The following is a 24019-nucleotide window of genomic DNA, read 5'->3' on the forward strand; positions in this document are numbered from 1 at the left end:
AAAAGAAGAAAAGGAGGAAATTAATGACAACAAAAAGCAACAAAAGAAAAAATAAAATAAAAATAAAATACAACAAAAAAGTCAGACAACACCAATGCCAAGAATCCCATACCCCTCCCTTACATCCCCTTCATATAGAAATTTAGCTTTGGTATATGGCCTTTCTTGTAATCAATGGAAGTATATTACAATGTTACTGTTAACTATAGACTCTAGTTTGCATTGATTGTAACTTTCCCCAATACCATCCCATTTTTAACACCTTGCAAAGCTGACATTCATTTGTTCCCCATCATGTAAAAATTTCTTATATTTGTACATTTAATCACAGTCATTGACCTCTCTAGCTTTCACTAAGTTTTACTGCTCCAGGTTTTATCTTCTATGTTTCCTTCTGTTGTCCTGCAGGTTACTAACCTTTCTCTTTCAACCACACTCACAGTCATCTTTGTTTAATGTACTTAAAATATTGTGCTTCCATCACCCAATATTGTGCTACCCATTTGTAGATCTTTACAATGGATCCTGTTGAACATTCTGTACTCCTTCAGCATCAAATGCCCAATCTTTGTCCTCTTTCTGTCTCCTGGTACATTCATTTCTACACTATTTTCTAAACCTATGTCTCCTGTCTTTTCCTATCTGCCTGTAGCACTCCTTTTAGTATTTCTTGTAAATGAGATCTCTTGTCCACAAACTCTCATTGTCTATCTGTAAACATTTTAAATTCTCCCTCATTTTTGCAGTACAGTTTTGTTGGTTGTTGGATTCTTGGTTGGCAGTTTTTCTCTTTCTGTATCTTGAATGTATTATACCACTGCCTTCTTGCCTTCATGTTTTCTACTAAGACATCTTCACTTAGTCTTATTGAGCTTCCCTTGTATGTGGTGCATTGCTTTTCTCTTGCTGCTTTCAGAATTCTCTCTTTGTCTTTCACATTTGAAAATCTGATTAGTAAGTGTCTTGGAGTATGTTTCTTTGGGTCAATTCTGTTTGGACTCTGCTGAACTTCATGGACCTGCAATTTTGTGTCTTTCATAAGAATTGGGAAATTTTCATTCATTTTTTCCTCTATTATTCTTTCTGCCCCTTTTCCCTTCTCTTCTCCTTTTGCGATACATATAACACATATACTAATGCTTTTCATGTTGTCATTCTGTTCCCTGAGCCTCTGCTCATATTTCCCCATTCTTTTCCCTATCTGTTCTTTTGTATGTAGGATTTCAGAGGTACTGTCATCTAGTTCAATAATCTTTTCTTCTGCCTCTCTAAGTCTGCTGTGGTATGTCTCCATTGATTTTTTTCATGCTATCTATTGTGTCTTTCATTCTCATAAGTTCTGCCGTTTGTTTTCTCAAGCTTACAAATTCTTCCTTATGATCACCCATGGTCTTCTTTATATCCTTCATCACCTTTCTCGCATTTTCTTCCAACTCACTGATTTAATTTAGAAGTTATGTTTGAGTATATTTAATTATATTTCAACTTTTGAATTACATTTGAGGTGTTACTTTGTTACTTTGCCTGGGCATATATTCATGTTTCCTGGAGTGGCTCATATTTTTTTGGCTGTCTAGGCATCTGAGTTTCTTCATTAGTATGTTCTGGAGGTTGTTTTCTCTCTTTTGCCTTGGGTTTCCTTGGATCTCTATATTTCTTAGCTTCTATCATTGGCCAGTTGTCAGATTGGCTCTCCCCCCATATCTTCTCCAAAATTCAGGCACCCACCATGGCATGCCACAGGGATGGGAGGTAGGCACTGAGCATCCCAGCAAGTTTGCTGCATGTAGTAATATAGATCTGCTGGCTTCCAGTGGTGCTCTGTTTTCTGTCAGTCAGCAAGACCTGGGTTTGTTTTAGAGCCCTACTTTGATAGTTGGGTTGTCTGTATTTCTCATCCAAAACCAGGCTGGGTTTCTGTGCATGGCAAGTGAATGAGTTCTAGTAGTCATAATAAAGGGTCTGAAGCATTTTTTAAAAAAGGTTTTATTCCCTTGCACTTTCAAGGCTGGCCAGCAAATGGTGCTGTTTGGTAACTTAATCTTCCTCAGGGGCTGGTTTGCCTGAGCACTGCCTGCATTTACACAGGTGAGCTGAAACTGCAGGATTCCTAAGCCCTCATATTTCTGGCCAAAAGCTGGGTCAACTTGGGGCTACACCTGTGGCAGTGCATGCCTTCAGCTGATCCAGTACCCCAGCTATCCCCAAGGCAAGGAAACAGTCACTGCCTGCTGCTTCCAAGGGTGGGGGAATGGCTGTCAGACCCAGGGCTGGAAATAGAATCTCTGTCCATGTTTTATCAGTTTCTTTGTCCAGCAATGACCTGGGCCTTGAAATGTCCTCTCCTATCCCCTCTGTCCTTAAAATGTGGGGGTATGTCTCACTGCTATGAGGGATTTTAAAATCTGTGTACCTGGTGGGAGGGTTCCCATCTGCTGATTCTGTGCCTTTCTTGCACTGAGCCTGAGTGATGGGGAGGGGAGAGGACCAGCTGGTCTGGAGCAGAAGATTCCTACTTGATATTTCTTCCCTTTCTTAAATTCAGCATCTGCATGGTCCTTCTTCAGTCTATATGCTCCTCCAGAGTTTCAAACAATTCAGAATTGTCCTTTTTTTAATCCCTGGGGAAGAGTTCTCAGTAGCTGTTTATGTCACCATGTTGGTGACAACACCCCCTAGATATTTTAAATTCAGTTTTATTGTGATGTATTCACACATCATGCAATCATCCATGGTGTACAATCAACTGTTCACAGTACCATCATATAGTTGTGCATTCATCACCCCAATATATTTTTGAACATTCTCCTTACACCAGAAAGAATGAAAATAAGAATAAAAAATAAAATTTAAAAAGAAGTCCCAAATCATCCACCCCATTCCACCCTATTTTTCATTTAGGTTTTGTCCCCATTTTTCTACTCATCCATCCATACACTGGATAAAGGGAGTTTTATCCACAAGTTTTCACAATCACACTGTCACCACTTGTAAGCTACATAGTAACACAATCATCTTCAAGAGTTAAGACTACTGGGTTGCAGTTTGACACTTTCTGGTATTTACATCTAGCTATTCCAATACAATAAAACCTAAAAAGATATATCTATGTAGTGCATAAGAATGCCACCCCAGAATGACCTCTCAACTCCAATTGAAATCTCTCAGCCACTGAAACTTTATTTTGTTTCATTTCACATGCCCTTTTTGGTCAAGAAGGTGTCCCCAATCCCATGGTGCCAGGTCCGGGTTCATCCCTAGGAGTCATATCCTGCATTGCCAGGGAGATTTACACCCTGGGAGTCAAATCATAATAGAAAGGAGGGCAGTGAGTTCACCTGCCAAGTTGGCTTAGCTAGAGAGAGAGGCCACATCTGAGCAACAAAGAGGTACTCAGGGGGAGACAGCCACAATTGTAAGCAGGTTTAGCCTCTAATTTGCAGCAACAAGCTTCATAAGGGCAAGTCAAAGATAGAGGGCTCAGCTACAATCTGCCAGACCTCAATGTTTGTGAGAACATCAGCAACAATCACGGTGAGGAAGTCCAACACTTCCACATTTCCCCCCAGCTCCTCAGGGAGGCCATGCCCATATATTTTTATTCCCTGCCCAAAGTATTTTGGGATGTGTTGCTATTTCACACTAACCCATACAAACCTACCAGATCTCACTTCCTATTCAAAGCTCCATGCAATTATGGTGTTTGAACAAACTGTACAAGTTAACTTGTTTAGAAAATATAGATCCTGCACCAAATAAACATCTCTTCTCTTGGTCTCACATGGATGTTGAAGTTTTAAAACACAGTCAGTATCATCCTTTACCCTTTGGCCCAATTTGCCCTAGTCCTAACCACATCAGCTTCATTCATATCTCTAATTGAAGTCTGGACTCATTTTCAGCTTTTTTTTTAACAGTTGCTTTATGCACCAATACTGATATTCATATCTGTCGAGCTCTAGCTCTGAGTTTCAGGTGTCACATAGATACTCAAATTTCCAGAGACCCATCAGGTTATACACAAAGGGATCAGTGGCTCAGAATTTGGAGACAGCCATTACAATTCAGGAATAGAGCTTACAATCTAGGGACCATTGCAATAAGTGTTCCCCAGATAAGCTGTGCTCTAAGATTCAATTCTGAGTTTACACATTGTAGTTAGTCCATATTGATGAGGCATTATAAAGTTTGATTTTTCATTTCTGACATACTTCACTCAAAATGCTGTCTACAGGATCCATTTACCTCATTGCATGTCTCACATCTTCAATCCTCCTCACAGTTGCCCAATATTCCATTATATGCATAAACCACAGCTCACTATTCTGTTCCTCAGTTGATGTACCCTTAAGACACCTCCACTCATTGGAAATTGTGAATGCTCCCTTCATAAACAGCAGTGTGCAAACATCCATACATGTCGCTGCTCTCAGAACTTGCAAATATATACCCCATAATGAGGTTGCAGGACCTTATGGCACCCACATACTTAGCTTCATGTGGAAATACTACACTGTCCTCCATATAGGCTACACCATTCTGCCACCTCACCAACAGTAACATCCCTCTCTCCATGTTATCTCCATCACATTTATCCTTATTTATATTTTTTTCCTGCAATTTTATAGAGATATATTCATATACCATATAATTATCCACATTGTACCATCAGTTGTTCATGGTATCATCATATAGTTGTGCATTTATCACCATGGTCAGCACTTGAATATATTGATTACTGTGAAAAATAGGATTTTTAAGAATAATAAAAAAGATAAGAGAAATAAAATATCATACAATACAACATCATAGTAAGGTCTTACAACACACTGCCAAGAATCACATATCCTTACCTTATATCCCCTCTCATACACATTTAGCTTTGATATATTGCCTTTGTTACATTTAATGGAAGCATATTACAATGTTACTGTTGACCATAGACTACAGTTTACTTTGATTATACTTTTTCCCAATACCAGCCCTTTTCCAAAACTTTTCATGTTGACATTCACTTGTTTCCCCACATGTAAAAACATTTTTATATTTGTACATTTAGTCACAATCCTTGATCAATCCAACTTTTGCTAAGTTATACAGTCCCAGTCTTTATCATCTAACTTACCTCTGGTGTCATACATGCCCCTAGCCCTCCTCTCTCAGCTTTACTCACAGACATCTTTGTTTACTGTGCTTACAATATTGTGCTACCATCACAGAGTATTATGCCATCCATTTCTGGATCTATACAATCAATCCTACTGAATGTTCAATACTCCTTCAGTATTAATGCCTGAATTCTACCCTCTTTCTCCTGATAACCTGTGTTATCAGCTTTTAATTCTCAAAGTTTGCTCACTAATGCTAGTTCATATTAGTGAGAACATTCAGTATTTATCCTTTTGTATCTTGCTAACTTAACTCAATATAATGTCTTAAAGGTTCATCCACATTGTTATATGCTCTATGACTTTGTTCTGTCTTACATCAGCATAATATTCCATCATGTGTATATTCCACAATTGTTTATCCATTCACCCCTTGATGGGCATTTGGGCTGTTTCCATCTCTTGGTGATTGTGAATAATGCTGCTGTAAACATTGGCTTACAAATGTCTGTTCATGTCTTAACTTTCACTTCCTCTGAATATCTACCTAGTTACAGAATTGCTGGGTCATATGACAAGCCTACTTAGTTTCATGAGGACCTGCCACACTGCCTTCCAGAGTGGTTGCACCATTATATAGTCCCACCAACAGAGAATAAATATACCTCTTTCTCTATATCTTGTCTAGCACTTGTAATTTTCTGTGTTTTGGATAGTGGCCATTCTGGTAGGTGTGAGATGATATCTCATTGTGGTTTTGATTTGCATTTCCCTAATCTCCAGTGAAGTTGAGCATTTTCCATATGTTTTTGAGCTATTTGTATTTCCTTATCAGAAATGTGTCCATATCTTTTGCCCATTTTTAAATTGGGTTGTCTTTCTGTTGTTGAGTTGGAGAATCCCTGTACATATTCAGGATATTAAACCCTTCTCTGATATTTGGTTTCCAAATATTGTCTCCCACTGCATAGGCTGCCTTTTTACTTTTCTGACAAAGTCCTTTGCTGTACAAAAGCGTTTAATTTTGAGGAGATCCCATTTATCTCCTTATTTGATTGCTTGTACTTTGGGTCTAAGGTCTAGGAAACCAACTCTTATCACAAGATCTTTAAAATATTTCCTACATTATCTTCTAAGAGTCTTATGGTCTTAGTGCTTATGTTTAGGTTTTTGATTCATTTTGAGTTAATTTTTGTGTAAGGTGTGAGATAGGAGTCCTTTTTCATTCTTTTGAAAATGGATATCCAGATCTCCAAACACCATTTATTGAAGAGGTTGCTCTGTCCCAGTTGCTTTGGATTGACTGCCTTATCAAACATCATCTGTTCATAGATGTGATGGTTTATTTCTGAACACTGAATTCAATTCCATTGGTTGGTGTAGCTATCCTTATGACAGTACTCTGGTGTTTTGACAACTGTAGCTTTGTAACATGTTTCAAAGTTGGGTAGTTTGATACCTCCCATTTCATTACCCTTTCTCAATGTATTTTTGGCTTTTGGGGGCACTTGACCTTCCAAATAAATTTGCTTACTAGTTTTTATGTTTCTGCAAAGTAAGTTGTTGGGATTTTAATTGGTATTGCATTGAATCTGTAGATCAGTTTAGGTAGAATTGACATCTTAACTATATTTATTCTTCCATTGCATGAACACAGTATGTTCTTTCATTTTTTTTAGATCCTGTTTAATTTATGTTAGCAGTTTCTTGTAGTTTTCCTTGTATAGGTCTTTTGTGGCCTTTGTTAAGTTTATTCCTAAATACTTGATTCTTTTAGTTGCTATTGCAAATTCAATTTTTTTTCTTGATTTCCTCCTCTTGTTGCATGTTCCCTGTGTATAAGAATACTACAGATTTTTGCATGTTGATCTTGTAGCCTGCCATTTTGCTGTATTCATTGATTAGTTCTAGTAGCTTTGCTGTAGATTTTTCTGGATTTTCTAATTATAGAATGATGCCATCTCCACACAGTGAAAGTTTTACTTCTTCCTCTCAAATTTGGATGCCTTTTATTTCTTTTTCTTGCCTAATTGCTCTAGCTAGACCTTCCAACACAATGTTGAATAACAATGGTGACAGTGGGCATCACTGTTTTGTTCTTGATCTTAGAGGGAAAGCTTTCAGTTTTTCTCCATTGAGTATGATGTTAGCTGTGGGTTTTTCATATATTGCTTTTGTCATATTGAGAAAGTTCCCTTCTATTCCTATCCTTTGAAGTGTTTTCATGAAAAAAGTATGCTGAATTTTGTCATATGCCTTTTCTGCACAGATCAAGATGATCTTGTGGTTCCTCTGCTTTTATTTATAAATGTGGTGTATTACATTAATTGATTTTCTTGTGTTGAACCAGCCTTGCATACCTGGAATAAATCCCACCTGGTCGTGGTGTATAATTCTTTTAATGTGCTGCTGGATTCAATTTGTGAGTATTTTGTTGAGGATTTTTGCATCTATATTCATTACAGGGATTGGTCTATAATTTTATTTTCTTGTAGTATCTTTATCTGACTTTGGTATTAGGGAGATGTTGGATTCAAAGATTGAGTTAAGTAGCTTTCCCTCTTCTTCAATTTTTTGAAGTGTTTGAGCAGGATTGGTATTAATTCTTTCTTGACTGTTTGGTAGAATTCACATGTGAAGCCATCTGGTCCTGGGATTTTCTTTTTTGGGGGGCTTTTTGATGACTGTATCAATCTCTTTACTTGTGATTGGTTTGTTGAGGTCATCTATTTCTTCTTGAGTCAATGTTGGTTGTTTATGATTTTCTACAAAGTTATCCATTTCATCTAACTTGTCAAGTTTATTAGCATATAGTTGCTCATAATATCTTCTCATTATCTCCTTTATTTCTGCAGGGTCAGTAGTTATGTCTCCTTTCACATTTCTGAATGTATTTATTTTTGCATCCCCTTTTTTGGTTGTTGTTAGCCTAGCTAGGGGTTCATTAATTTTGTTGATTTCCTCAAAGAAATGACTTCTGGTTTTGTTGATTCTCTCTACTGTTTTCCTGTTCTCAATTTCATTTATTACTGCTCTAATCTTTTTATTTCTTTCCTTCTGTTGGTTTTGAGGTTAGTTTGCTGTTCTTTTAGTTCCTCATGGTGAACAGTTAATTCCTCAATTTTTTCTCTTTCTTCTCTTTTAGTATAGGTGTTTAGGGCAATAAATTTTGGTGTCAGCACCTCCTTTGCTGTATCCCATACTTTTTGATATGTTGTGTTTTCACTGTCATTTGCCTCAAGGTATTTAGTAATTTCTCTTGCAATTTCTTCCTTTACCCACTGGTTTTCTAAGAGTGTGTGGTTTAGCTTCCATATATTTGTGAATTTTACAACCTTCTGCCTGTTATTTATTTCCACCTTCATTTCATTATGATCCAGGAAAGTGTTTTGTATACTATCAATATTTTAAAATTTGTGGAGACTTGCTTTGTGACCCAACATGTGGTCTATCCTAGAGAATGTTCCATGAGCACTTGAAAAAAAATGTGAATCCTTCCGTTGTGGGGTGTAGTGTTCCATAAATATCTGTAAAGTCTAGTTCATTTATTGTACAATTCAACATCTGTTTCCTTATTGATTCTTTCTCTAGATGTTCTGTCCATTTATGAGAGTGGTGTATTTAGGTCTCCAACTATTATTGTAGAAGTATCCAGTTCTCATTTCAGTGTCCTCCATGTTTTTCTCATGTGTTTTGGGGCACTCTGGCTTGGTGCCTAAACATTTAAGGTTGTTATGTTTCCTTGATGGATTGACCTTTTTATTAATATACAGTGTCCTTCTTTGCCTCTTTTAATTGTTTTACTTTTGAAGTCTAATTTGTCTGATATTAATATAGTTACTCCTGCTTTTTCTGGTTTTATGAAATGTCTTTTCCCAATCTTTCACTTTCAGCCTGTTATTGTCCTTGTGTCTAAAGTGAGTTTCTTGTAGACAACATATAGATGGTTCTTGTTTTTTAATCATTCTGCCAGTCTATGTCTTTTTATTGGGGAGTTTAATCCATTAACAATTAGTGTCATTACTGTAAGGGCAGTACTTCTATTAGTTTGTCTTTTGAATTTTAGATGTCATATCTTATTTTTTCCTCTCTCTCCTTTTACCATTTCTGATAGTCTCCATTTCTAAACTCTTCTACAAAGCTCTGTCTCCTGTCTTTTCCTATCAGCCTGTAGCTCTCCCTTTAGTATTTCTTGTAGCACCAGTCTCTTATTCACAAAATCCCTCAGTGTCTGTTTCTCTGAAAATATTTTAATCTCTCTTTATTAAAGGACAGTTTTGCCAGATATAGAATTCTTGGTTGGCAGTTTTCCTCTTTCATTATCTTAAATATATCATACCACTGCCTTCTTGCCTCCAGGTTTTCTGTGCAGAAATCTGTACATAGTCTTATTGAGCCTTTCTTGTATGTGATGGATTGCTTTTCTCTTGCTGCTTTCAGAATTCTACCTTTGTCTTTGACATTGACCAATCTGATCAGTAAGTGTCTTGGAGTAGGTCTACTGGGATCTATTCTTTTGGGGTATGCTGTACTTCTTGAATCTGTAATTTTTTGTCTTTCATAAGAGTTGGTAAATTTTCAGTAAATATTTCTTCTAGTATTATTTTTGCCTTTTTTCCCTTCCCTTCTCCTTTGGGGCACTTGTAACACGTATATTCATGTGCTTCATGTCATCATACAGATCCCTAAGACCCTGCTCATATCTTTCCATTCTTTTCCTTTTCTGTTCTTTTGTGTGTATTAATTCAAGTGTCTTGTATTCCTGTTCACTGATTCTTTCTTCTGCCTATCCAATCTACTATTGTATCCCTCCATTGTGTTTTTCATCTCTTCTATTGTGCCTTCCTTCCCATAAGTTCTGCCATTTGTTTTTTCAAGCTTATGAATTCTTCTTTACAATCATCCTATGTATACTTTATATCCTTCATCTCTTTTGACATATCTCCCCTCAGTTCATTGAAGTGATTTAGGAGATTTGTTTGAACCTCTTTAATTAGTTGTCTCAACTCCTGTATCTCAGTTGAACTATTAGTTTGTTCCTTTGGCTAGTCCATATTTTCATGTTTCCTGGTATGGCTCATTATCTTAAGCTGTCTAGGCATCCAATTTTCTTGATTAGTTTATTCTGGAGCTCATTTTAATTCTTTTACCTAGGATTTTCTTGTGGGTTGGCTTTATTCTCTATCCTTTGTTGTTCAGTTCAACTTATACTAGACCTCTAACTTAGGTTCTATTTAATTGAGCAGAATTTTTCAGCTCTTGTTTTTCTGTTTCTTGCCCTGCCTCTATGTAGGCTTTCTGTGAGAGGGTCTCCTCAGATATGGTTGACACAATCAGGTTTCCTCAGTCCAAAGAGGTCCATGTCTCAGGAGGAGGATATGGAATTTCCCCGAGAATGAATTCCTCAAGTTCTCTAGACTCTCTGCTTTTCCTATCCTATCCAGCAGGTGGTGCTTCTCAGCCTGCAGCACCCCACCAGCGTAACAAATGTGGTGCCTTTAGTTCTCCGTAGGCTCTCTCCCTATACCTGACTGAAGCTAGTTTCTGATTTCTAGGCCCTGGTGTCTGAGTTCCTTGGAGGAGGGCTGCCACTTGAGCTGGACCACACCCCACTTTTTTGGGGGCAGTTATGCCCTTTAGGGAATTGTCTACCACACTAGGTTCATTGCTTTGTCAGACCTATCTCAGCTCTCTGTTGTCTGTTTCCAGAGGCCAGTTGCAAATACCTGAGGCTTTCTGTAAAGACAGATTTCACTGTGATCTCAGCTATTCAACCCATTCCAGACTAATGTATGATGAAGGGTCACTGTATGATTCAAGTTCACTAGAGACTCTGAAAACACTGTTTCATATGGTTTCTGATTAATTACCAACTGCCCTAGACGAGTGACCAAATTCCACACCTCACCACTCTGCCATCTTGCCACACTCCCCTCCCCCTTGATATTTTTTCAGTTTTTTTTTATTGTGATTGTTCACATACCATACAATTATTCAAAGATCCAAAATGTACTACCAGTTGCCCCCAGTACCATCATACAGGTGTGTATCCATCATCAAAATTAATTTTTGTTCAATTTTTAGAACATTTTCATTACTCCAGAAAAGAAATAAAGACAAAAAAGGAAACTCAAATCCTCCCATACCCCTAACCACACCCCCTCCATTGTTGACTCATAGTATTGGTATAGTACATTTATTACTGTTTATGAAAGAACATTGAAATACTACTAACTGTAGTATACAATTTGCAATAGGTATATATTTTTTCCTATATGCTCTTATATGATTAACTTCTAATTGTAGTGTCATACATTTGTTCTGATTCATGGAAGAGATTTCTAATATTTGTACAGTTAATCTCAGACATTGCCCACCACAAGGTTCACTGTTTTATACCTTCCCATCTTTTAACCTCCAACTTTCCTTCTGGTGACATACATGACTCTGAGCTTCCCCTTTCCACCACATTCATGCACCATTCAGCATTGTTAGTTATTCTTGCAGTGTGCTACCATCACCTCTGTTCATTTCCAAACATTTAAGTTCAACCTAGTTGAACATTCTGCTTATACTAAGCAACCACTCCCCATTCTTTAGCCTTGTTCTATATCTTGGTACCTTATATTTCATGTCTATGAGTTTATATATTATAATTAGTTCCTATCAGTAAGACCCTGCAATATTTGTCCTTATGTGTCTGGCTTATTTCACTCAGTATATTGCCCTCAGGGTTTCATCATCAACCCATTTTTCTTAAGATGGTTTTGTTAACACCCCATACATTCCATCCTAAGTAAAGAATCAATAGTTCCCTGTATAGTCACATATTTATGTGTCCCCCACCCTCACCACTATCATATAATGACATCTACATTTCTTCCACAAAGCAGGAGTAAGAGTCAAAGAAGGTAGAGAGGCAAATGAAAAAGAAAAAAGAAAGAGAAAAAAACAAACAAAAGAAACACAACATGACAGCTAGAAAGCAGCAAAACGAAAGATAACCTTATATCAAAGTAGAATAAAGAGTCAGACAACACTACCAAAGCCAAGAGTCTCATACCCCTTCCCTATGTACCCTCTCATATGCATTTACCTTGATATATTGCCTTTTTTACATTAAAGGAAGCATAATACAATGCTTCTGTTAATTTTATTCTCTAGTTTATGTTGATTGTATTTTTCCCCAATACCTCCCTATTTTTAACATGTTGCAAGGTTGATATTCATTTGTTCTCCCTCATGAAAAAACATATTTGTACATTTTATCACAATTGAGCACTCTAGGTTTCACTGAGTTACACAGTCCCAGTCTTTATCTTTCCTCTTTTCTTCTGGTGTCCCACATGCTCCTAACCTTCCTCTTTCAGCCATAGTCACAGTTATCTTTGTTCAGTGTACTTATATTGTTGTGCTATCACCACCCAAAATTGTGTTCCAAACCTCTCACTCCTGTCATTTCCTATCAGTCTGTAGTGCTCCTTTTAGTATTTCATGTATATTAAGTATCTTGTTTGCAAACTCTCATTGTCTGTTTGTCAGAGAATATTTTGAACTCTCCCTCATATTTGAAGGACAGTTTTGCCAGATATAGGATTCTTGGTTGACAGTTTTTCTCTTTCAGTATCTTAAATATATCACACCACTTCCTTCTTTCCTCCATGGTTTTTGCTGAGCAATCCACACATTGTCTTATTAAGCTTCCTTTGTATGTGATGGATCACTTTTCTCTTGCTGCTTTCAGGATTCTCTCTTTGTCTTTGACATTTGATAATCAGATTATTAAGTGTCTTGGCGTAGGCCTATTCAGATCTATTCTGTTTGGAGTACGCTGTGCTTCTTGGATCTGTATTTTTATGTCTTTCATAAGAGATGGGAAATTTTCATTATTTCCTCTATTGTTGCTTCTGCCTCTTTTCCCTTCTCTTCTCCTTCTGGGACCCCAATGATATGTATATTCCTGTATTTTGTTTTGTCCTTAAGTTCCCAGGGATGTTGCTCATATTTTTCCATTTTTTCTCTATCTGTTCTTTTGCATGTAGGCCTTTAGTTGCCCTATTCTCCAGTTCCTGAGTGTTTTCTTCTGCCTCTTGAGATCTGCTGTTGTATGCTTCCATTGTGTCTTTCATCTCTTGTGTTGTGCCTTTCATTTCCATAGATTCTGCCAGTTGTTTTTTTGAACTTTCAGTTTCTGCCTTACGTATGCCCAGTGTTTTCTTTATAGCCTTTTCTCTTTTGCCACATCTTCTCTAAACTTTTTGAATTGGTTTAGCATTTGTTGTTTAAATTCCTGTATCTCAGTTGAAGTGTAAGTTTGTTCCTTTGACTGGGCCATAACTTCATTTTTCTTAGTGTAGGTTGTAGTTTTCTTTTGTGTAGGCATCTGATCTCCTTGGCCACCCCATTCAGGATTTCCCAGATGAGAACAGTCTCAGTTCCTAGAAGAAAGAAATATTCAGTATCCAGTTTCTCTGATGGTGTGTCTTAGAGAATTGACACACCCTGTGCTTTTCTGCCCACCAAGTGGTGCCTGCCAGCCTGTCACTCCAGACTGGTGCAAGGAAGTGTGGCCCATGGCTATTTTCCCCCAGGCTCTGGGGTCTTGTTCTGAATGGAAGGCAGGTAGTAGAGCTGGGCCTCCCCTCTTTCCTCTTGGGAAGATATGCCTCCTAGAGAGAGGTCATTTGCTTATAAATAAATTCTTTTTTCTCTTTACTCTGCTTTCTCCACCCTTGTCTGGGTCTGAGTGCTACAAGTTTAAAATGGCTGAGGCTTTCTCTACTGCAGAGCACTGTGAGCCGAAAACAGTTGAGGCTTTCTCCACTAAGCTGTCCAGGTTGAGAGACAGAGAAAGGGACAGAAAGCCCCATTTCATGGTCAGTCTATGGCCCCAGATTCACTCATTGGCCAGAGATAGTACTTGATCCTTTTGGGCTCCCCATCCCAAGACAGATACATCCCCTGACTCTCCAAGATCAGTCATCACCAAAAGCCTCTGTCTGCTTGCTGGGGATTCATAGTTTGTATTTAGCAGTTAACATTAAAACCCCAGTTGGAGGTATAGTCACTTGTTCAGAGAGTGTTGCTCTCTAGTACCATAAGGCCTTGCAGTTCAGTCAGCTGTGAGGGAGGGGGCTCTCTGCTCAGGTCTGCAGTTTTTATTTACAGATTTTATGCTGCAATCTCAGACATTTCTCTCATTTCAGATTGTTGCCCAATGTGTGGACAGCAGCAGTCATCTCCCAGCAGTTATTCCAGATCTTCTACTGGTTGTTCCTCATTCTTTATCAGTTACTCTGGGGGTACTAACTAACTCCCACCCCCTCTATTCTGCCTTATTCTTCTTCCCTCCCCCTTGATTTTTTTTGCTTTTATAAAAGGGATTTATTAGGTTACATTTACATTTCTAAATGTCCAAACTAAGACAACAAAAAGAGGGTACCATCACTGAAGAAAGGCTGACAGCATCCAGAACACCTCTGTCAGCTGGGAACACACATGGCTGGTGTCTGCTGGTCCTTTGCATCCAGGATCTGGTTTCAAAAATGGATTTCTCCAGAATGTTTCTGGGGTCCTGTCTCTTCTAGCTTCTCTCTCTCAGCTCTTGTTCACTTGTTCTCCCAGGGCATTTTTCTCTAAGCATCTGGGGCAAACTCTGGGTTTCATCTCTTAGCATCACCAAACATCTTTCTGTATGCATCTCCAAGAATCTGAGTTTATGTTGTCCTCTGAGTTCTCTTAACTCCAGTAAACCAATCAAGACCCACCTTGAAATGGCAGGGTAACACCTCCATGGAAATAATCAAATCAAAATATCTCACCCACATTTGGGTGGGTCACATCTCCATGGAAGCAAACCAATCAAAAGAACCCACCCATAGTAGGGCTGCCCCCCACATGACTGCATTAAAGAGCATGGCTTTTTATGGGATACCTAACAGATTCAAACCAGCACAATGTTCATAAGAGTTTTCCTCCAGTTGGATATCTCATGTTGTCTAAGGTTACAAAAATAAACTAAGGTTTCCCCACACAGATGATATTTTTACGGTATCTCTCCACTATGAGTTTTCTCATGTTTTGTAAAGACAGAATCATGGGTGAAGGCTTTCCCACGTAGATGGCATAAATAAAGTTTCTACCCACTGTGAGTTTTCTCATATCAGAATATTGAGGGAAGCTTTCTGACATAGATGACATACATAGAATTTATCTCCAAAAATTGATTTTTTTGGAGATAAACTAAAATAATAGGTGAAGACTTTCATAAATAGATGACATACATAATGTTGCTCTCCAGAGTGAGTTCTTTCATGATGTTTCACAGCAAGACTTTGAGTGAAGGCTTTCCCACATACATGGTTTTTGTAATGTTTCTTTCCATTGTGCATTCTCTTATGTTCTCTCAGGAAAGAACAGTGGGGAAAAGCTTTCCCACAAAGATAACATTCAAAGCATTTCTCTCCTTTTTGAGTTCCATTTTAATGTGTAAGGCCAGAGTTTGAATGAGGGATTTACAAATTAGGTGGTAGTCATATGATTTACATCTAGTGCAAAATTGATTTTTTTTAATAAAAGATGATTGGTGCCTGTGATGGTTAAGGTCATGTGTCAACTTGCCCAGGTGTCTGGTCACACAAGCACTGGCCTAACCATTACTGCAGGGGCATTTGTGGCTGGTTAATAAACCAGAAGGTTGTTTTATTAAATCATCAGTCAATTGACTGTATCTGTGACTGATTACCTCCATGAAGTTTGTGTCTTCCACAATGACAGAATTCACTCAGCTGGGTTTAATCCAATCAGTTGAAGACATTTAAGGAAGAAGACAGAAATCCTTCACTTCTTCAGTTAGCCAACACCTCCTGGGGAGTTCATGGAACACCTTAATCAGAGTTGCTATTTCACTGCCTGCCCTACAGAATTTGTACTCTTGCATCCTGACCTACAGAATTTGACTTGTGCTTCCCATAGTTTCATGAGACACTTTTATAAAATCTCATATTTACAGATATCTTCTGTTTGTTCCATTTCCCTAGAGAACCTTAACTAATACAGTCATGAAGAGCTACTTCAAATAGATTGCGGAAATTGTTTTTCTTTCCCTTGTGAGTTAACACATATTGAGTAACCCTGCAACTGTGAATAAAATATATTGGGAATTCCCTGCATATGCTATTATATTGTGTATGAGAATTCTGCTTATGAGAATTGATGAGAGACCTTAAATGTTTTGTCCATAAAAATCCATTCATATACATATGAATCCTAGATTGATCACTCAGTGATCTTTTCCAATTAAAATATTTCCCATGTTAGTTACATTCCATGTTATTCTCCTGCATGCACAGATACTGTCTCTTTGTGGCATCTCAGCTGATGAATTATCTCATCAATTTTGAAGACTTTATAATATTTCAGAGATTAGGTAAATGAACATTTATGCATTTATCTTTTTATAAAAACTCAAGCTATACTTTTGTGTTCAAATTAATTTTCCCCTAAATTCAAATGATTGCAAGCTTTTTCTGGATTAGCACTTAATCTACTATACTTAAAGTTAAGTGATTGTAATCAGTTCCTAGTTTATTCCACTCCTAGATATGTATTTGGAAGGCCAGGGTTCACAATCATGAAGCTTGCCAATGACATGATGGTAGACGTGTCTTTCCTGCAGATGTGTTGCATGGCTAACATTTCTTCCTTTTTAAGATGACTTTCCCTGCCAATAACATGATGGTAGAATTGTCTTTCCTACAGGTAAGTTGAATGAATTGTCATTTCTTGCTCTTTACTGTCAGTTTTCCTGCCTGGACTCTGGGTTTGGAGAAAGCCCATTCCTTCTCTCCATACTTTGTGCCAACTGGGAAAGCAAATGTGATGTGCAAACCTGACATCCAGTTTGTAGGAGGGAACCTACTGAGATGAGATGATTGATATTCTCCAGCATCACTTTTATGAACAGCTTTTTCTGGGAAGTTTCCAGCAATATCCACTCTTCTTGGGTGAATTATACAACTACATCTTTGAAGGTCATTAACTCCTGTGGTTGCATGGTCAATAGCTCAGCTGACAAGTGACTTTCTCTGGATTTTCACTCAAAATGAGACAAGCAGAAGGTCAGCAAAGTAGGTGAATTCCACCAATCATTCCATGAAGGATCAATACCAGTCCTGCTCCAACTCTTCCAGAAACTTGAGGATGAGGGACCATTACCTCACTCATTCTATGAGGCCATTATGCTAATATCAAAGCCAGATAAATATACACCAAGGAGGACAAAAACACAAGGGAGGGGACAGCTACTGAAAATTGAGATCTCAGAGGTGAAGAACACAAAGGAATGTTGCTTGGTGAGGTGTAGTTAACACTTACAAACTCTTACTTGAGGATGGCCCACAACACCATTAAGTATTCTGTGGTCTCCTTCATGTTCCTCACATCATCACTCCTGTACTCTTCCAGCAGCTTCTGGAGAACATTGTCAAATGTCATCACCACAACATCTCTGGGACACCTCTTGTAATATCTTTCTGTATATCTGTTACTTACAGGAACACAGGTCCACATAGGAATGATTTGCTACAGAGGCCCTCGTTGACTGTGCACCCAGGTCCAAGGTGGTCCCGAAGCTCCTGGCAGTGCACGAAGTCCACAGTGCTCACCATGCAAAGCCTGTGGCAAAACCCCCTTGATTTTTAACAGCAGAATTTGCCAAAAGGATTATTTTTCTCCACCCCTTTCATATTTTTAGAGTGACTCCTCAACTTTTAAAACAATATTTTAGTCTCTTTGCTATACTCTAACCATTAACTTGAATGTTATAAAAATTTGGAGATTGAAAAAGATATAGGTTCTTGAAAGCAGAATTTACCAATCGCAGAGCAAGAGTTGTTGGAAAAATAGGAAAGGGGGACATTAAATTGAGACCTTGCAAATGGATCAATTTAGTATTGGCTGAATAGATATGGTATAATCATTATCTAGGGTTTTTTTCTTTTTCACTTACAAAACATATTTTACCAAAACACTGAGTGCAGAAAGGGGAAAAATATTTCTTTGAGAAATACTCCAAAATTTGCTTCATTTTCTTTTCCACACAGTACCATTATAATTATCTGAGACATATTAAATTGGACTGTTTAACTTGCTTTGGGTTAGGAATTACTGGGTAATTTAATAATTGATGTTTCTCATAACATTCATGTTCTGAAATAACAAGAAGAGAGGTCATAATGGTGTTGAATGTAATTTTGAAGCAAGGAATGGCCTTTAAATCTGAGAGAGAGCATTTCAATCCTTTTCAGGGATTTGTGTATATATGTGTGTTCTGGTTTGCTAAAGCTGCCATTATGCAAAACACCAGAAGTGGATTGGCTTTTATAAAGGGAGTTTATTTGGTCACAAATTTACTGTTCTATGGCCAAAAAAGTGTCCAAACTAAGGCATTAACAAAAGTCTACCTTCACTGAAGGATGGCCCATAGCATCCAGAACTCCTCTGTCAGCTGGGAAAGCACATGGCAGGCATATGCTTTCCCATGCTCCTGGGTTCTGGTTTCAAAATGGATTTCTCCAAAATATCGCTGGCTTGTCTCTCTTAGCTTCTCTGGAGCAAACTCTGGGCTAGCATCTCTGAACATCTTCAAGAATCTCTAAGTGTCAGCTCCCAAGCACCTCTCCAAAAGTCTCTCTCAGCTGCTCTTGGGGTGTTTTGTCTTCTCTTAGCTTCTCCAGAGGAAACTTTGGGCCAACATCTCAAAAGCATCAGCAAGCATATCTCCAAAAGTCTCTGTCAGCTGCTCTGTGTGTGATCTTCCTTTAAAGGACTCCAGTAAACTAATCAAGACCTACCCTAAATGGGCAGGGTCAAATCCCCATGGAAACATTCAATCAAGAGGTCACACCCTAATCAAAAAGATTAATAAATCTGCCCCCACAAGGTTGCATTAAAGAATATGGCTTTTGAGGGGACATAATACATCCAAATTGGCAGAGTGTTCATGTGTGTGCAGATAAGTGTTTATAGATGCATACACTGTTCTAATATTGTGCATACATATGCACATTGCCTACATTTTAACTTATCAACAAAATCAAATTAATATATGATGTGAGATATTCTTGTTTAGAAATAGGGTGCTTGAAGCCATCTATTTTTGCCTGAAATTTGTTGTAATCCATGGATATTGTCCATATTGGTATTGGTCTATTTGCTGTTTGACTTACAGAGATCTACAGATATTGCCTTGGCATAGTTTCCGTAAAAGGTTTAAAAAATATTGGGTTGGTGTAAAAACTAATCTGTGTATTTTTGTTTTGGTATGCTTTATTAGATATCTTCTAAGCAGTTGTTTGTTCTTACTGTTGATCTGTCACAGTATTTTATTTTTAAGTTTATTCACTTATTTTAAGAAGTCTTGTCTTATTTTTGAAGATTTCTTGACTTTTACACAGAGTATGCATAATCAAGGCTTTAAAAAGTAGCAATACATATTTTAACAGTAGCAATTTATTCTCCCAAATTTTTAAATTTTAGATTGAAATAACTTGAATGGCAGAAAAATGTGTTTTGTGTAAAGTAAAAATAGGAAAATGGCCTGATATCTTAATCAATAAATTACTGGAGAGTGCCAGAATTACCTAACAGTTTTTATAAAATGCCATGAAATTATTGTTTTAAGACTAAAAGTTTGAATCCATTGTTTGAAGTGATGTTTCTGAGCTTCCTGTTGAAAGTTGCAGCTCTCAGTTTGAAAACAGAGTTTTTGTTTGCATAATTCCTTATAGGAGCAGAGCCTTCTTTGGCCCATCAAGAATGGGGATCCTTTTGGGTGCAGATTCTGCTTCAGTTGATTAGCAGTGGCTCTCATGGATCTCTCTGTGTTCAGTTTCATGTAAACTTTACCAACCTCCAAGTCATTAGGCAGCAATTGTATACATTGATATATTATCATGCACAGTTTTTCTTCTGTTCCCAGTAAATAAATTTGGACAAAAGGTGACAAACTCAAATAAATATTTTTCCCAAGGAGTCACTTAATAACCTTCATTTTCCAAGCTATCAGCTTATCTCTTAGAAAACCTAATGTGTACTACTATTTTCAAGACCAAGAAAAGACAAGATGACTATGCATAAAAGCATTTTTCTTAGCCTTTCCTTTGTCTGCCAGACTTAAAATATCCTATTATTCTAAAAGAAAAAACAAAATTTCTTTGAAGAAAATATAACTCAGCTGTTTCTTAAAAAAGCTGTGTTATATATGACACTATCTGCAGACCTTCAGAGCAATTCTAACAAATAGTTGTGAATGGTTTTAAAATAGAAAATTACTGAGATATTAGTTTGCTAATGTTGCCATTATGCAAAATACTAGAAATGGATTGGCTTTTACAAAAGGAGTTTATTTGGTTACAAATTTACAGTTTTAAGGCCATGAAGTGTCCAAGGTAAGGCATCAACAATTGAGTACCTTCACTGAAGCATGGCCAGTGATGTCCAGAAAACCTCTGTTAGCTGGGAAGGTACATGGCTGGCATCTGCTCTGGAGTTCTGGTTTCAAAATGGCTTTCTACAAATTGTCAGTGTCAGCTTTCAACAACCATCTTCAAAATGTATCTCTCAGCTGCAGCCAGCTCCTGTCTGAGCTCTTATATAGGGTTCTAGTAAGCTAATCAAGGCCCATGCTCAATGGGTGGGACCACACCTCCATGGAAATGAACTAATCAGAGTTATCACCTACAGTTGGGTGGGTCACTTCTCCATGGGAAAAACCTAATCCAAAGGTTCCAGCCTAATCAACACTCACACATCTGCCCCTACAAGATTGCATCAAAGAACATGGAGTTTTGGGCAACATAATGCATCCAAACCAGTACAACCAGTACAAGGGCTTTATAAATGGAGGGGAAAAACAGGACCAAAGTTTACGTGCTTTCTTCAGTAGTCTTGATTGACCTTTTGTCCTATTTCAGACTAAAAGTAGTATCAGTGTTCTGGTTTTAAGGAAATATGTACTATATGGTTTTTAAAGAACAGTGTTCCACCAATTACTCATACAAAGAAAGAATTGTACTGTATAAATGAGCTCTCAGTTACTCTTTTGCCCTTGTCACATAATAGTCATTATATAGCCTTGTGCACATATCCAAGAACAGAGCTGCTCTCTATCTTTGTGGTAGTCATCTTAGTTTTTAATAACCCAAGGCATATGTTCCAGATAACAGGGATATTTATCTTGTCCAGTGACCTTGGTGATAGGAGTTACAATTGAAAGCTGTTTATAGCAAGCTAAAATCAGTTTTGTAAACAGAATTTTGTTTTGTTATTTTCAGTCCTGGGGTCTATGTGGAAGTTGTAATAAAAAATATTTAAATAGCTATTTTTGGTGTCATTTAAAAAGTCATATTCTGGCTTTTCCCCCCTTACCATTGTTACCCAGATCTTTTAAAGTTCATCCCAGATCCTAAAAGTAATAATTATAAAGATTACTGACCAAGCAAAATTTTGCCTCAAAATGTCAACTCATTGCTCTGACAAAGACTGTCTATTCTGGTTGTAATTCCTCGCCATTAAGCATTGTTTTCTTTTAATCCCAAGCTCCATTATGAAAGAAGGTCAAGTGCAAAGTGGCCTTTATTTTTTTGTTTCCTATTGGTGACAAGATGTCTTAGAGAAAATGAGAGATTAAATGTGGGCAGAATGGATTAGGATGACAAGGTTTGATGGGCATTTTCAGTATAATAATTTATTCAATGAAAAATAATAGCAAATCCAGGAGACTCTGACATTGTCTCATGATTTATGTGGTCTGCTCATAAAATCCCCTTTTTATGTTTGTAAGCAAGTTTTTCTACCATAAGAAACTGCTCTAAATATTTGTAACATTTTTTACCAGGCCAAAAAAGGTTTTGAGGGATAAGTTAACATATAGAGTGGTTTTATATAAAACATCAATTGTCTTCTATATTTTGATAAATAGTTTCATTTGTAATACAGTTTGTGGAATTGAAAGAAATGGATTCTGTGATTGTTGAAATGAATTATAAATGCAAAGAGAAGATGAACTATTTAAAACCTTATTTTTTTCACAAAAATTAGACAAAAGATCTGAACAGACGTTACCAAAATAGATACGCATATTCCAAATAAGCATAAGAAAAGTTGCTCAATATTGTTTGTAGTTAGGGAATTACAAACTAAAACAATAAGAAACCACAACACACCTGTTAGAATGGCCAAAACCCAAAAACATAAAATACCAAATAAGGGTGAAGATGTAAAGCAACAGGAAATTTCCTCTCTGCTGGTGGCAATTCAAAAGGGTTCAGCCTCTTTGAAAGACAGTTTGGAAGTTTCTTACAAAGCTAAATTTCTTACCATTAGATTCAATAATTGACTCAGGTAATCCATACAATTGATGTCTAAACAATATCCCACACATGGATGTTTAGAGAAGCTTTATTCATAACCACCCAAAATTGGAAGTAATCAAGATGTTATCCAATAGGTGAACGGATAAATGATCTGTGATATGTTCATTCAATGTGATATGTTCATACAACATTTATCCACCAATAAAAATAAATGAGAAACTCTGAGAGGTGGGGCAAGATGGTGGATTGGTGAGGTGTACGTTTTAGTTACTCCTCCAGGTAGAGGTAGGTATGTAGAAAGGTAGGTAGAAAGCCAGGAACTGCATTCACTGGACACCACAGAGAAATCTGACTTTGGGCATAATTCATACAACACTCATGAACATGTGGAACTGCTGAGATCAGCAAAATCTGTAAGTTTTTGTGGCTAGAGGACCTACACCCTTCCCTGACAGGCTCATTTCTGTGGGAGGAGGGGCTGTCAGCACTGGAAATGAGGAGGGAGAATTGCAGTGGTGGCTCTTATTGGAAACCCATTCTACTGATCCAAACTCCAATCATAGATAGACTGAGACCAGACACCAGAGAATCTGGGAGCAACCAGCCCAGCAGAGAGGAGATAGGGATAGCAAAAACAGCAAGAAAAACTCAAGAATAAAAGCAGAGGCTTTTTGGAGTTCTGGTGAACATAGGAAGGGGAAGGGCAGCGCTCAGGCCCTGAGGCTCATATGCAAATCCCAAAGAAAAACCAATCTCTCTGCCCCCTGGACCTTTCCTTAATGGCCCTAATTTCTTTGTCTCTTAGCATTTCAATAACCCATTAGATATGCAAGAAGGGCCTTTTTTTAAATCTTTTTTCTCTTTCTAAAACAATTATCTCTAAGAAGCCCAATACAGAAAGCCTCAAAGACTTGCAATTTGGGCAGGTCAAGACAAGAACAGAACTAAGAGAATTCTGAGACAAAAGGCAATAATCCAGTGGCCGAGAAAATTCACTAAATACGACAACTTCCCAAGAAAAGGGGGTCATCCTCTCACAGCCGTCATCCTGGTGGACAGGGAACACTCCTGCCTGTTGCTGGCCCCATAGCCCAGAGCTCTCCCAGACAACCGAGTGTGATGGAAGTGCTTCCAATAACATGCGCACACCACAAAATTGGGCATGGACATTAGCCTTCCCTGCACCCTCAGAGTTGGGAAGGTGGAGCAGTGTGAATTAACACACCCCATTCAGCCATCATTTCAGCAGACTGGGAGCCTCCCTACACAGACCTGCAGCCCAGAACTGCCCTGGAGGGATGGCACTCACCTGTGACATAGCACAGTCATCCCACAACAGAGGATCTGGGGGTGCACAGCCTGGAAGAGGGACCCAATCGCAAGTCTCAGGGGCCATACACCAATACCAAGGACTTGTGGGTCAGTGGCAGAGACAAACTGTGGCAGGACTGAACTGAAGGATTAGACTATTGCAGCAGATTTAAAACTCCAGGAACACCAGGGAGACTTGATTGTTACACCCATCCCCTCCCTGAC

Source organism: Choloepus didactylus, chromosome 24 (genome assembly GCF_015220235.1).
Source record: "Choloepus didactylus isolate mChoDid1 chromosome 24, mChoDid1.pri, whole genome shotgun sequence".
NCBI lineage: Eukaryota > Metazoa > Chordata > Mammalia > Pilosa > Megalonychidae > Choloepus > Choloepus didactylus.